This window comes from Pinus tabuliformis, chromosome 6 (assembly GCF_031772625.1).
Source record: "Pinus tabuliformis cultivar Carrire ecotype Pingquan chromosome 6, CPIR1, whole genome shotgun sequence".
NCBI classification, from domain to species: Eukaryota; Viridiplantae; Streptophyta; class Pinopsida; order Pinales; family Pinaceae; genus Pinus; species Pinus tabuliformis.
Genome location: NC_142292.1, coordinates 1,028,737,143 through 1,028,748,712, shown reverse-complemented (window position 1 = coordinate 1,028,748,712; position 11,570 = coordinate 1,028,737,143). Strand labels below are relative to the sequence as shown.

The 11,570-nt window shown below is 41.9% G+C and overlaps 1 pseudogene; it reads left to right on the top strand.

Annotated features, from left to right (window-relative positions):
• Positions 1-331: 331 nt before the first annotated feature.
• The window catches only part of LOC149262510 (gibberellin 20 oxidase 1-D pseudogene), a 34,867-nt pseudogene continuing 23,628 nt past the window's right edge, over positions 332-11,570 (top strand).

The window sequence follows — 11,570 nt, the reverse complement described above, 5'->3', positions numbered from 1 at the left end:
TGCACTAGAGAAATTCGAAAACAGGTAGAAAAACTCAGCAGAGGACGATAGGTTAATCATTTTGTGGAAGCAGAGGATGTATACTTCAGTTGAACATGTTGCAAGTGCAAGTTGAATAACAGTCTATGAATTTCAGCTGAGCGCTCATTAATTTCTGCGTGATTTTTGGTGGAGTGAGGTGGCAAAGACGTGTGTTGGCCCATGCAAACTGTTGTGCTATCATGAACTGCAGTGGTTAACTATTTGTTCTCTGCTTGTATTCACTTCCATTAGTTGCACTGGAGTTTAGAATATCCCCACTGTCTGTGTTTTTTTTTTAAATCTCACGTGCATGACTGATCCATGCATGCTACGTGATTTTCTCGTGAGTGTTAGAGAACTGGATGTCAAGTTAACCTTCCTATATTCGTGGCTTAATTTCACCATTCCATTCGTTCATGCATTTCTTGAATTAGATTCATGCAATAGAGGAATAGGTTTTAGTCACGTACCTGAAGTCAAATGGCTGCTGTGAAGCTTTTTGCTGCTGCATGCTCATATTCTGCTGCTGCATGCTTGGATCCTTTGGTTGCATGAGGGCATGGCTGATGATTTTTGGTTGTTTTTTCTTGTGCAGGTGTCCTCTGGCCAGATCTAAGCTCCAGGCAATTGTTTCCACGTTCAAATCTGCACGTTCAAGCTGCTGCTGCTGCATTGTCACAGAACCAGAACTTGTTTTCGCCATTGCTCCCAAACGGTAAACCGGATTGATTTGAAACTTGCTGAGCACGTTCCTATCATCATGATGCACCTCCCATAGCAAAATCGTGATCAATGGATGCACGGATTTCGAGAAAAATGGGAAATGGCTGAAGATTTCAGAGATCGATTTCTCGGAAACCGTGCATCGAAATCGGCTGAAACTGCTTGGGTAGGTTACCATCACTCATATGCATATCCCCATGAAACAGGTTTTGAAATGGATGCACGGATATGGAGAAAATGCAAAAATGGCTGATGGTGATGGAGGCTGATTTCTTGGAAACCGTGCACCAGAATGGCCTGAAACTGCTCGAGCATGTTGCCATCACCCTTGTACAATTCCCCATAAAACGGTTTGTCAAATGGATGCATGGTTTTCAAGTTATGGCAAAAACAAATTCTGTTCTATGTGTTTTTGCTTCAAGGCACTTTGCATGTGTTTGCATGGAAGGGAAAACTGAGCTTGGGTTGTGATGCAGGTATGGAGATGATGGAGGAGGAGTTGGAAGATTGCATGAGGGCTTCTGAACCCTTGAGGAAGCTACCATGTTCGCCAAACCACTTTTTGACATCCATGTCTAGTTTCCCACAATTTCTACAGGACGTTCGTGTAGAAGCACAATGAGAAGCACAATGAGGTGGAAAAAATGATGGAGAAAGGTAGGGGATGGACACACAAGTGCTTGTAGGCATAATCAACAGATTCCCACCATCAGATTCCATTTTAGACTTGAATTTGGTTCGTCCAAAGGTTCTACAGGATGTTTCCTGTAGAAATACAGAGCTTCCTGTAGAAGGCACAAGAAAAATTCCTTTAACCTTGATTTGAGTGCTCCTCCTGTCATGAAACGTCCTTCTTGCAACCTGCAATTAGCCAATGGAATTAGTTTTATTTTTCTTTTTCTTTTTCTCTTCTTTTTTTGAAAAACAACTAGGGCGCCTCATGGAGGTTTTCACCCTAATTGCCTGCCTTGGGCGCCTCCAAAGGAGGTTTTCACCCAAGGATCTTATTCTCTTTTCTCTTTTTTTTCCAACCCATTGACCGCCTCATGGAGGTTTTCAATCAATGAGCCAATCTAAGGCGCCTCCGACGAGGTTTTCACCTTAGGTTTCTATCTTCCTCTTTTTTTCATTTTTTCTTTTTCTTTTTTCTCTTTTTTTTCTTTTTTTTCTCTTTTTTCTACCCTACCCTACTTGAAAAACAAAATCATTTTCAAGTATAAGAATACTTCCAATGGAGCCATGTGCACATCGAGATTAGAGAAAAAATGATGTGAAGGCTCGAAATGCATGCTTTGATAGGTATCCAGATCTCAGAGACCAAATGATCTGACCTTGAAGGGATCAAACATAGCTGAGGAAGAGAGTACCGCTGCAACTTAGTGACCGTCTGAAACCATATCTCAATATAGCTCTGATATCCTTGGTTCTTTTGCTGATCTGGATCATGTTTCATGTCACCTTCTAACATGACTTTCTCATCTTCCTCTTTTTGCTGATCTTTCTCTTGAATACATGGAAGATTTGATGGTAACCATGAGGAGGCTTTCTCGATCTCTGATTCTGATCTCTTCTCTTCATCAAGTGCAGCCCATGGTTCTTTGATCTCCTCTTTTGAATCTTCTTTTGCTAGATGTGATCCTTCAATGCTTTCAAGATGATCTCTTTTTTGCAATGCTTTTCCTGAGCTATGGTGAAGATCATTGAGCTCAAGAGGAGTCATTTGGATATGTTGTGCCTCAGCTTTGCAATTGGTTTGAGCTGCTCCATTGTATGGTTTTGGAAATAGTGGTACGGGTAGTTGAGTGGAGGTGTGTAATTGAGATGGATGTGGATGGGGTTGTGGTTGAGCAGGCATTTGGGGTTGCCTTGGTGGAGCAGGAGGTGATGGTTGTGGATGAGCAGGTGGTGGAGGAAAAGAAGTGGGAGGAGTGTTGTACTGGGGCCTCCACCCCTGATGAGGTGCATTCCACTGAGGTTGTGGCTGAGCATAAGAGTGAAATGAATGAGCAGCTGGTTGGGCATAATATGGATCTGTGAAGGAACGAGAAGGAGGTGTGAACCAGGGAGGATGAGTAGGGGGACCCCAAGAAGGCATGAAAGTGGCTTGATAGTGGTCATAATAGATATCGGGTGTCCCTTTCAGTTCCTGCTGGTAAGATCTAGGTCCATGCGGCCTCCTTTGGTTCATATAATAGAGTGATTCAGTGGCTCCTTTGGCTCTTTGATATGCAGCTTTGATTCTGGGTAAGGAAGGGCACTGATCTGTAGGATGGTATTCTTCACAGACAAAACACACTTCTATGGAGTACAATGGACATTCGTTCCTAGGATGCTTTCTAGTGCACCTAGGACAAAAAATGGCCAAAGCCCTCTTGGCTTCTTCTTGCTTCTTTTGGACCCGGAAGGTATCCAGTTGCATGACAAGAAACTGCCTCATATCACTCTTGAAATCTTCCAGCTGATTTGCAAATTCATCTTTGGATAAGGGACTGCTCCCAACATTTCTGCTTGTAGCCATTTGCTCCAGAGGAATGGTTTCTTCTTCTTCTTCCCTTGAGGTTCTTCAAATATGTCTTGCTGTCCACCTAAGGGTTCTTTACTCACAGCCATCGAAGAAGAGAGAATGTTGGCTATGTGAAGCAGTGGGGGTGTTGTGCAATCATTTTTCTAACTTATCTCTACTCCTACAAGGCATGAAATGAAATCTTTTTGGTTGATTTTTGCTTTTTGCTACTTCTACTTGCAAAACTGAAATAGACTGAACTGCAACTAACTATCTTGCTAAAATGAAAATGCGGAATTGAAATGAAAGCAGGAAAGGACTAATCTATTTTTCTCAAATGAAATTGCAGGAATGAAATGCTAGGCTACGCTTGCAGAATTGAAATGCTAATCTACGCTTGCAGAAATGAAATTGCAGAATTGAAATGATAATCTATGAAAGCGGGAAATGCTAATCTACTTTTGCATAAACGAAATTGCATAATGGAAATGAAATAAACTACTTAGCAGAAGATTGTAGTGGAAAATAGAAGAAAAGCGGCAATCACCAATACTCTGACGCTTCCCCGGCAACGGCGCCAAAAAGGATGGTGGGCCCCAGTATTGTAGCAATAATGCTACAACTCCTGGAACTCCCTTCTTTAATTTTATCAACCCGGTAGTTCGTAACAAACTTGGAAGTGACGGTGCTGTATGCACAAGTACTAGCTCTTGCCGCAGCTGTCACTTGGTCAGCTGGCACAAGTCCGCTAGGAGCTTAAGCCAACTTCTATGAGCTCTTAGAAGAAGCTTTTTAATTGATGGATGAAAGCTAACTCTAAGGAAGCTAATCTAATTGCGAAAAGAAAATGAAAGCCAAAAAGGAACGCAAACCCTAGCAAACCCTAATTCTACCAGCTAGTCCTACTGACGCAAAGGAGAGCATGCAAACTACTGAAAGAGATGCCATTACTTCTAGGAAGGTAAAATGCATGTGTCTAAGTTATCACTATCTAAAGAAAACATCTTTTTGTATTTTTGATTAAGTTGTTGGAATTATCATGCATGTGCTTTTAACTGGCTTTTCACTGTGCAGAGATGGATCAAGGAGGAGAAATGCTTGGGAAAGGTTGGGAAGGTTCAGAGAGGGTCTAAGGGGTCCCTAACACCCTTCCAGAGAGTCTCACAAAGTTTGGCTGCCAAGGAACCGTGTTTATGAGCTTCTACAGGAAGTCTGCAGGGGTTCTACAGGATGTTCAGGATTTCTACAGGATGTTCTGTAATTCTTCTACAGGATGTTTCGAAATGGGATTTTGGAGCATGGATGGAGGGAAAAAGATGGAGGAATGAGTATGAAGGTGAAATAGGGGTGTGAAGAGGTCTAGGGCTTGGTGGATGAGGCTAAGGAGCGATTGGATTTGTTCAAGGATGGATGAAGCGATGTTGCACAAGAAGATGAGAATCATGGCAAAGTAAGCGGATGAGGCAAATGTAAGGTAAGGTTTATAAGTGAAGGATGAAGCAGGTAGGTTGAATGGAGTATGGGCAGGTAAGGAAGGATAACCGGTACTCTGCAAGTGGTTTTTCAAACTAAACAAACAAAGACATGCAAGAAAACAAAGATCTAGTTATAAAACCTATGACCTAGTTACTTCACTCTAATCTGACCTAACAGCAAAAGGAAATGAACAGAAGTTTATTTGCAGTGAAACCATGTGAAACAACTATGAAACTAAGTGATCGTAAACCTAAGCATGCATCCAAACTGATATCAAGTTCTACGAACGAGATTCAAACACTAATGATTGCATGGTGAAGCAAAGAAAGTGTTTTTGTTTGGGACAGCATGGTTACTTCAACTCCAGCCCCTGATCCAATAAGGAAGAGGTGAAACCAAAAGCGTTTGCTGACCCTTTTTTGGAGCTTTTTCCTGTTATTATCCTACCAATATATTCTAAACATAAACAACTACTTTAACCATCAAAATAAATCTAAATAACGAAGCAAGATCTAAATCTAAATAGCAGATTTTATTTTAAGAACGCAACAAACACATAAAGATAAACGAAGGAGGTACTGGGCGCTTGAGATGGGCCCAACCCCAAGAGCTACAACCTCCTAAGAGAGATTTAGAGCTGGTGCAAAGCTGGATTCATCTTTATTGATCAAGAAATGAAGAGTTACATCAAAACTGTCCACAAGAAGGACTTGAAAATGAGCTGAAAGCAAAGCTAATCTATTGCATAAAAATCGAACTACAAACTAGCTAACTATTGGCTACAAGATGACTAACCACTAGCTACTATCTACTGGCTAACTAGCTAACATCCACTGGCTAACCAAAATGAGGCCCTAAGCCTTCTTATTTATACAATTTGAGGACCCAACAGTCCTCCTAAAATTCAGGGACTCGGCTGCCTAAGACTTGTAGTTAACAGCAGTCCTACTTGACTTGCTTGGCTGCCCTTGTGTTGATTGATTCGGTGGCCCTTGAACTCCGAGCTGATGGTGGAGAATTCGAGGTAAGGGCCCATAAATGAAGGGGACACCTTCCTACAAATCCTCTCCTTGTCTTCCCACGAATTTGGCTGCCAAGTGCTCATTAAGACCTTCAATTTTGTCTCCAAATTGACCAAAAAGGCTACACAAAGCACCCATTAGACTTGTTGGCATAATGACTAACCAAATTCACTCTATTAGCATAAATATAATAAAAAACATGCAATAAACTAATGAGAATGGTGGATTAAGTCAAATTAGGAGGTTGAATGAGCCCAAATAATTATCCATTTTTGGGGCTCATCACTGCTCAATATAAACCTCCTCCTCAATAACTCCATTGAGGAATGTTGTCTTCACATCCATCTGGTGGATCTTCCAACCCATCTGCGCTGACAGTGCTAGAAGTGACCTGATGGATGAGTACCTTGCTACTAGATCAAAGGTCTCCTCATAGTCAATTCTCTCCACCTGAGAGAACCCCTTAGCCACAAATTTAGCCTCGTGTTTCTCAATGCTCCTGTCTGTTGCATGATTTAACTTGTAAAGCCATCTCGAACCTACCACTGATTTGTTTGCTGGTCTTGGGACCACTTCCCAAACACTCTTTCTGACAATGGAATCATATTCCTCTACCATAACATCAACCCATACTGGTTGTTGCACTGCTTCCTTGAATGAGGATGATTCTGTCTCAACTAGCTCACTCATCAGAGCCATGTACTTAGTTTACTGATCTGGTGACCTCCTCTGCCTGCGTTGTGAAGTGGGTGCTCTCACATTCTCTCTAGCATCCTGCAATAATCTATCAGCTTCCGTAGTCAGCTTCCTTCCTTCTCTATATGTCTTTGTTTGAGTGGATGTCTCCACTCTCTCCTCCTTTTCTTGTGGCTGCTCCACAACTTCCTGAGGTTCTTCCTTTGGAGCCAAAAGCTCCTGATCATGCTACAATTGAAGATCCCTCTCAAGAGAACACCTCATTGCCTTCTCCTCATCAAACTTCACATCCCTTCTAACCACTTTCATCCTAAGGAATGGAAGGTATACCCAATAGTTGTGATGTGTATCAATGTATCCCACAAAGATGCCCAACTTTGTTGTCGGCTCTAGATTTTTCCTTGCTTCCTTTGAAACATGACAGTAAACTAATGATCCAAAGATCCTTAAGTGTGACACATTTGGTTTCTGCAATGAAAAAGCTTCCTCTTGTGTGCTCATGCCAAGAATCCTGTGAGGACTCTTGTTCTGCAAATAAACCACTATGTTGCATGCTTCAGCCCACAAGTGTAGAGGTAGGCTTTGGTCATCCAACATCGCCCATGATGCTCCCACAATACTTTTGTTCTTCCTCTCAACCAACCCATTCTCTTATGGGTTATGAAATGTTGTAAACTCTCGTCGAATGCCTTCCTTTGCACACAAAATTTTAAACTCATTCAACACGTACTCACCATCGTTATCACTCCTGAGAGCCTTCACTTTCATGCTAGTCTCTTTCTCCACAAGTGCTTTAAATTCAACAAATTTGAGAATTTATGGTCTTTCTTCTACATGAAGTAGATCCAACACTTCCTTGAGAAATCACCCACAAATATAACAAATACTTGTGCTTGGCGGTGGAGGCTGTCGTTAAAGGTCCACATACATCAGAGTGGATCCTTTCAAGGATTGCATGTACCTAGTTGTCCCCATCATTAAAGGTGGATTTTGTGTACTTCCCTAATGTACACCCTTTGCATGTATCTCACCGCTCTAATGCTCCATTGGGGTGTTGGGTTGTGTTATATTCTTTCCACGACTAGTCGCCCTAGCTAATCGGGGGTTTTGAGGAGGGGGAAGCCCCCCTCTACAGGGTTCGGGGCAGCACCCCGGCGAAATTTTTTTTTGGACCCTATATTAGGTGGGCGGACCTACCTATGGTTTTGTGCATGGTTTTCGCACATGGTTTTAGGCACGATGGTTTTCGGTCCATGGTATTGGATGCTTCGACATGTATATATATGTATTGTAACATTGAAAGGAACACAATGAAAAATCAATCTAGTAGTCCCGGTTTTGGGATCCAGGGGAAAATCTCTGTGTATATTTGTTTTATGTATTATGCTCTCGCTATTGTTTATTTTTTGTGTTTTAGAATTCATATGCAGGTAATTTTTGTATGGGGTTAAAACCTACATTTGGTATCAAAGCTGTTTTGGCTTCAAGGGGACGCCTTTATTACTGAGGGGTTTCACTCGGGCTTGTGGTAGACCCTGTTTAGTGGGAGATCTGTGGGATCGATTCTGGTGGTGAAAGAAGATGGCGAGCAGTGAAAAGATAGAGATCAAGAAATTTAATGGTCATAGTTTTGAGTTGTGGAAACTCAAGATGGAGGATCTGTTGGTGGATAAAGATCAATGGATCGTAGTAGATCCGGGTACTAAACCAACGGGAGTGTCCAATGAAGAATGGAAGAAGTTGGATCGGAAGGCAAAGATCACAATATGATTGTGTGTCTCAAATTCAATATTGTTGAATGTATCAGGGGAAGCTATGACGAAGGCTTTGCGGGACAAGTTAGGGACTTTGTACCAATCTAAGTCTCTGGTGAATAAACTGTTGCTACGAAAAAAGTTGTATAACCTGAGGATGAAAGATGGAGACTCGGTGACAGAGCATCTGAACGCATTTAATATTGTGGTAAGTCAGTTATTATTTGTTGATATTAAAGTTTCTGATGAAGATAAGTGCATCAGTTTGTTGTGTTCTCTACCAGATTCATGGGATAGTATGGTTATTGCAATAGCTAGCAATGAAACTGCCTTGCAGTTTGATGAAATAGTCTCATCCTTAATGACGGAGGAGATGAGACGGAAAAATATGGAGAGCCAGAATGGTGATGCCTTGTCTGTACGAGGAAGGTCCCAGAACAGAAACAAAAATAAGTCATCAAGTTGGAGATCTAAATCTAGAGGGAGATCTAAATCTCCAGGAAAACTTGTAAAGGTGTGCTAGAAATGTGGAAAGAAAGGGCACTACAAAAGGGACTGTAAATCTAAAGCTCCTGATAAAGGAAAGGGATCTAATGGTGCTCCTTATGCAAAGGCGAAAGCCACCTCAGATTGTAGAAATTTTATATAATATGACACTTATTCACAGAGATTATCCCGATTATACACTATTGCGGAATACATGCATAATACATAACCTCCTCTACGTTGATCATCAATTTTGCAGAATTAAAAATAATGAAACATCAATCGCATGCACACATTAACACAATATGTAACCGGGGAAAGCATACAGTTGAAAACCCCCAACTATCTGTATATTATATTGATTGAGAGCATGTAACAATACATAGTACAATACTCCTCACAAGTAATCAGTACTATCTCCACCTGTTACACACAAAACTAGCTCAGATCTGAATCAATCACAGGTTCAAATCTCCTCCACTGCTTGCCTGCCTCCACTGCGCAATCCTGCATGAGAATAGATGAGAATGGCTGATCCAAACTCGTATTTCCCTTGGCTGAACCACACAATCCTCATTGGCAATACTCAATCCATTGATTGTGCAAATCTCATGCACAACTATAGTCACAACTGACAGCTGTCTTGCCCTTTCACTCACCTCTAACACCTGTCTCCACTGAACTGTCCATGCACTGAGTTAACTGATGTATTCTTTAGTTTCTTTATGAGTTAATAATTAGTGAATTAATTAATAATTAATTCACATCACTCATCACTAGTGTATTCTGCAGTTAGACTAAATACAACTAGTTCAACCAAGTCAAACTGAACACAACTCCATCAACTCCTCAATCAACTCCACCAAACTCAATCACTTGAGTTCTAACTGAAGTCCACCATGCAATAGCTCAACTAACTCATAAGAAAAGCGTATTTCCTTCTGACAGTTGCATGTGCCACATCTGTAGCTCGAACTGAAGTGCTCCAAGAGGATAAGATAATGTTTATAGTCCAAATATTATTAAGAGCTAATAATATTCGACTGTTCTATTTTTAGCTTGGCAGTCTAAAAATAGAAACCGCCCAGATGTCTAAAAATAGAAGTCCATCTATTTTTACCAACATGACCAATCATCCACAAATAACATCCTACAACTCATAGACCATGATCCATATGTCTAAAAATAGACTTTGCGCCAAAAGTAGCCTGCGGGCCCACTTAGTGAAGGCGACTCCTTTCCACTAAGCTCCATCATCTTGTTGCATTCTCAACACTCCCTCTCAACAAGATATGGATTATCAGCAACCCCTATCCTACCTCAGTGGTATTCGAATTTTCTCCTGGTGAGCGCCTTCATCAAGATATCAACATCCTGATCCTCCGTTGGAATGTATGAAAGTAACATGATTCTCCGCTGCACACAATCTCTGATATGATGGTACCTGATGTCAATGTGCTTAGATCTATCATGAAATACTGGATTAACCAAGAGTTTAATGCAACTCTGGTTATCACAATAAATCACAGTAGGTTCCAAGCATGAACCGAACAACCCGACTAGGATCTTCCTCATCCATATAGCCTCGCATGCAGCCAAACTTGTTGCCATATACTTAGCCTCTGCTGAATTGAGTGCCACGAATCTCTGCTTCTTGTTGTACCAAGAAACTGTTGTCAACCTGATACTGAAGATCCCTCCAAATGTGCTCTTTCTGTCTGTTGGGCTCCCTGCCCAATCCACATCCGTGAAGCCACATAGCTTCACCTCATCCTCCTGTCTGTACCACAATCCATATCCCGATGTGCCTCTGAGATAACGCAATACATGCTTGCCTGCCTTCCAGAAGAGCTTGGTTGGCTTAACCATAGCTTGTGAAAGCTAGTTAACAGCATAGCATATATCGGGTCGTGTATTGACCAGATACATAAGCGACCCCACTAACTGTCGATAAACAGTGGCATCCACTACTTCTGTTGAAGTAGCATCCTCCTTCCTCCAACCTCCAGGAAGAGGAGTATCAACAGGCTTGCAGCCATGCATGTTGAACTTCTCCAGTATCTCCCGAGCATACTTACCCTGAGAAACAAATAGTCCATCACTGCGCTGCCAAATTTCCAATCCCAGTAAATAATGAAGGAGGCCCAAGTCCTTCATCTCAAACTCCCTAGCAAGATCATCCTTGCATGAAAGTATCAACAGCTCATCACCTATCAGAATCAAATCATCTACATAAATTACAATGATAAGCAACTTACCCTCCACGACAATCTGGTATAGGTTAGGATTCGCCTCACTCTTGGAGAATCCAAGTCCGGTGAAATAACTGTCTATCCGTGTGTACCAAGCACGTGGTGCTTGTTTCAACCCATACAACGCTCTCTTGAGCCTGCACAAATGCGATTTGCTGCTGAAGATCTCGAAACCTTCGGGCTGCTCTATGTACACCTCCTCCTCAATGACTTCGTTGAGGAACGCAGTCTTCACATCCATCTGATGAATTTTCCACCCCATCTACACTGAGAGAGCAAGAATCATCCGTATGGAAGAATACCTTGCGACAGGTGCAAAGGTCTCCTCATAATCGATCCCCTCTATCTATGAAAAGCCTCGGGCAACAAATCTTGCCTTGTACTTCTCCACACTCCCGTCAGCTACCTACTTCACTTTGTAGATCCATCTCGAACCCACCACTGATTTCCCCTCCGGTCTTGGGACAATCTCCCATGCATTGTTTCTGACAATCGAATCATACTCTTCCACCATGGCATCTATCCATGCGGGATCCTCCACAGCTTCCTCGAAAGAGGATGGCTCAGTCACAACACATTTGCTCACAAGAGCCATGTATCCAGTGTACCGATCAGGTGACTGTCTTTGTCTGCATTG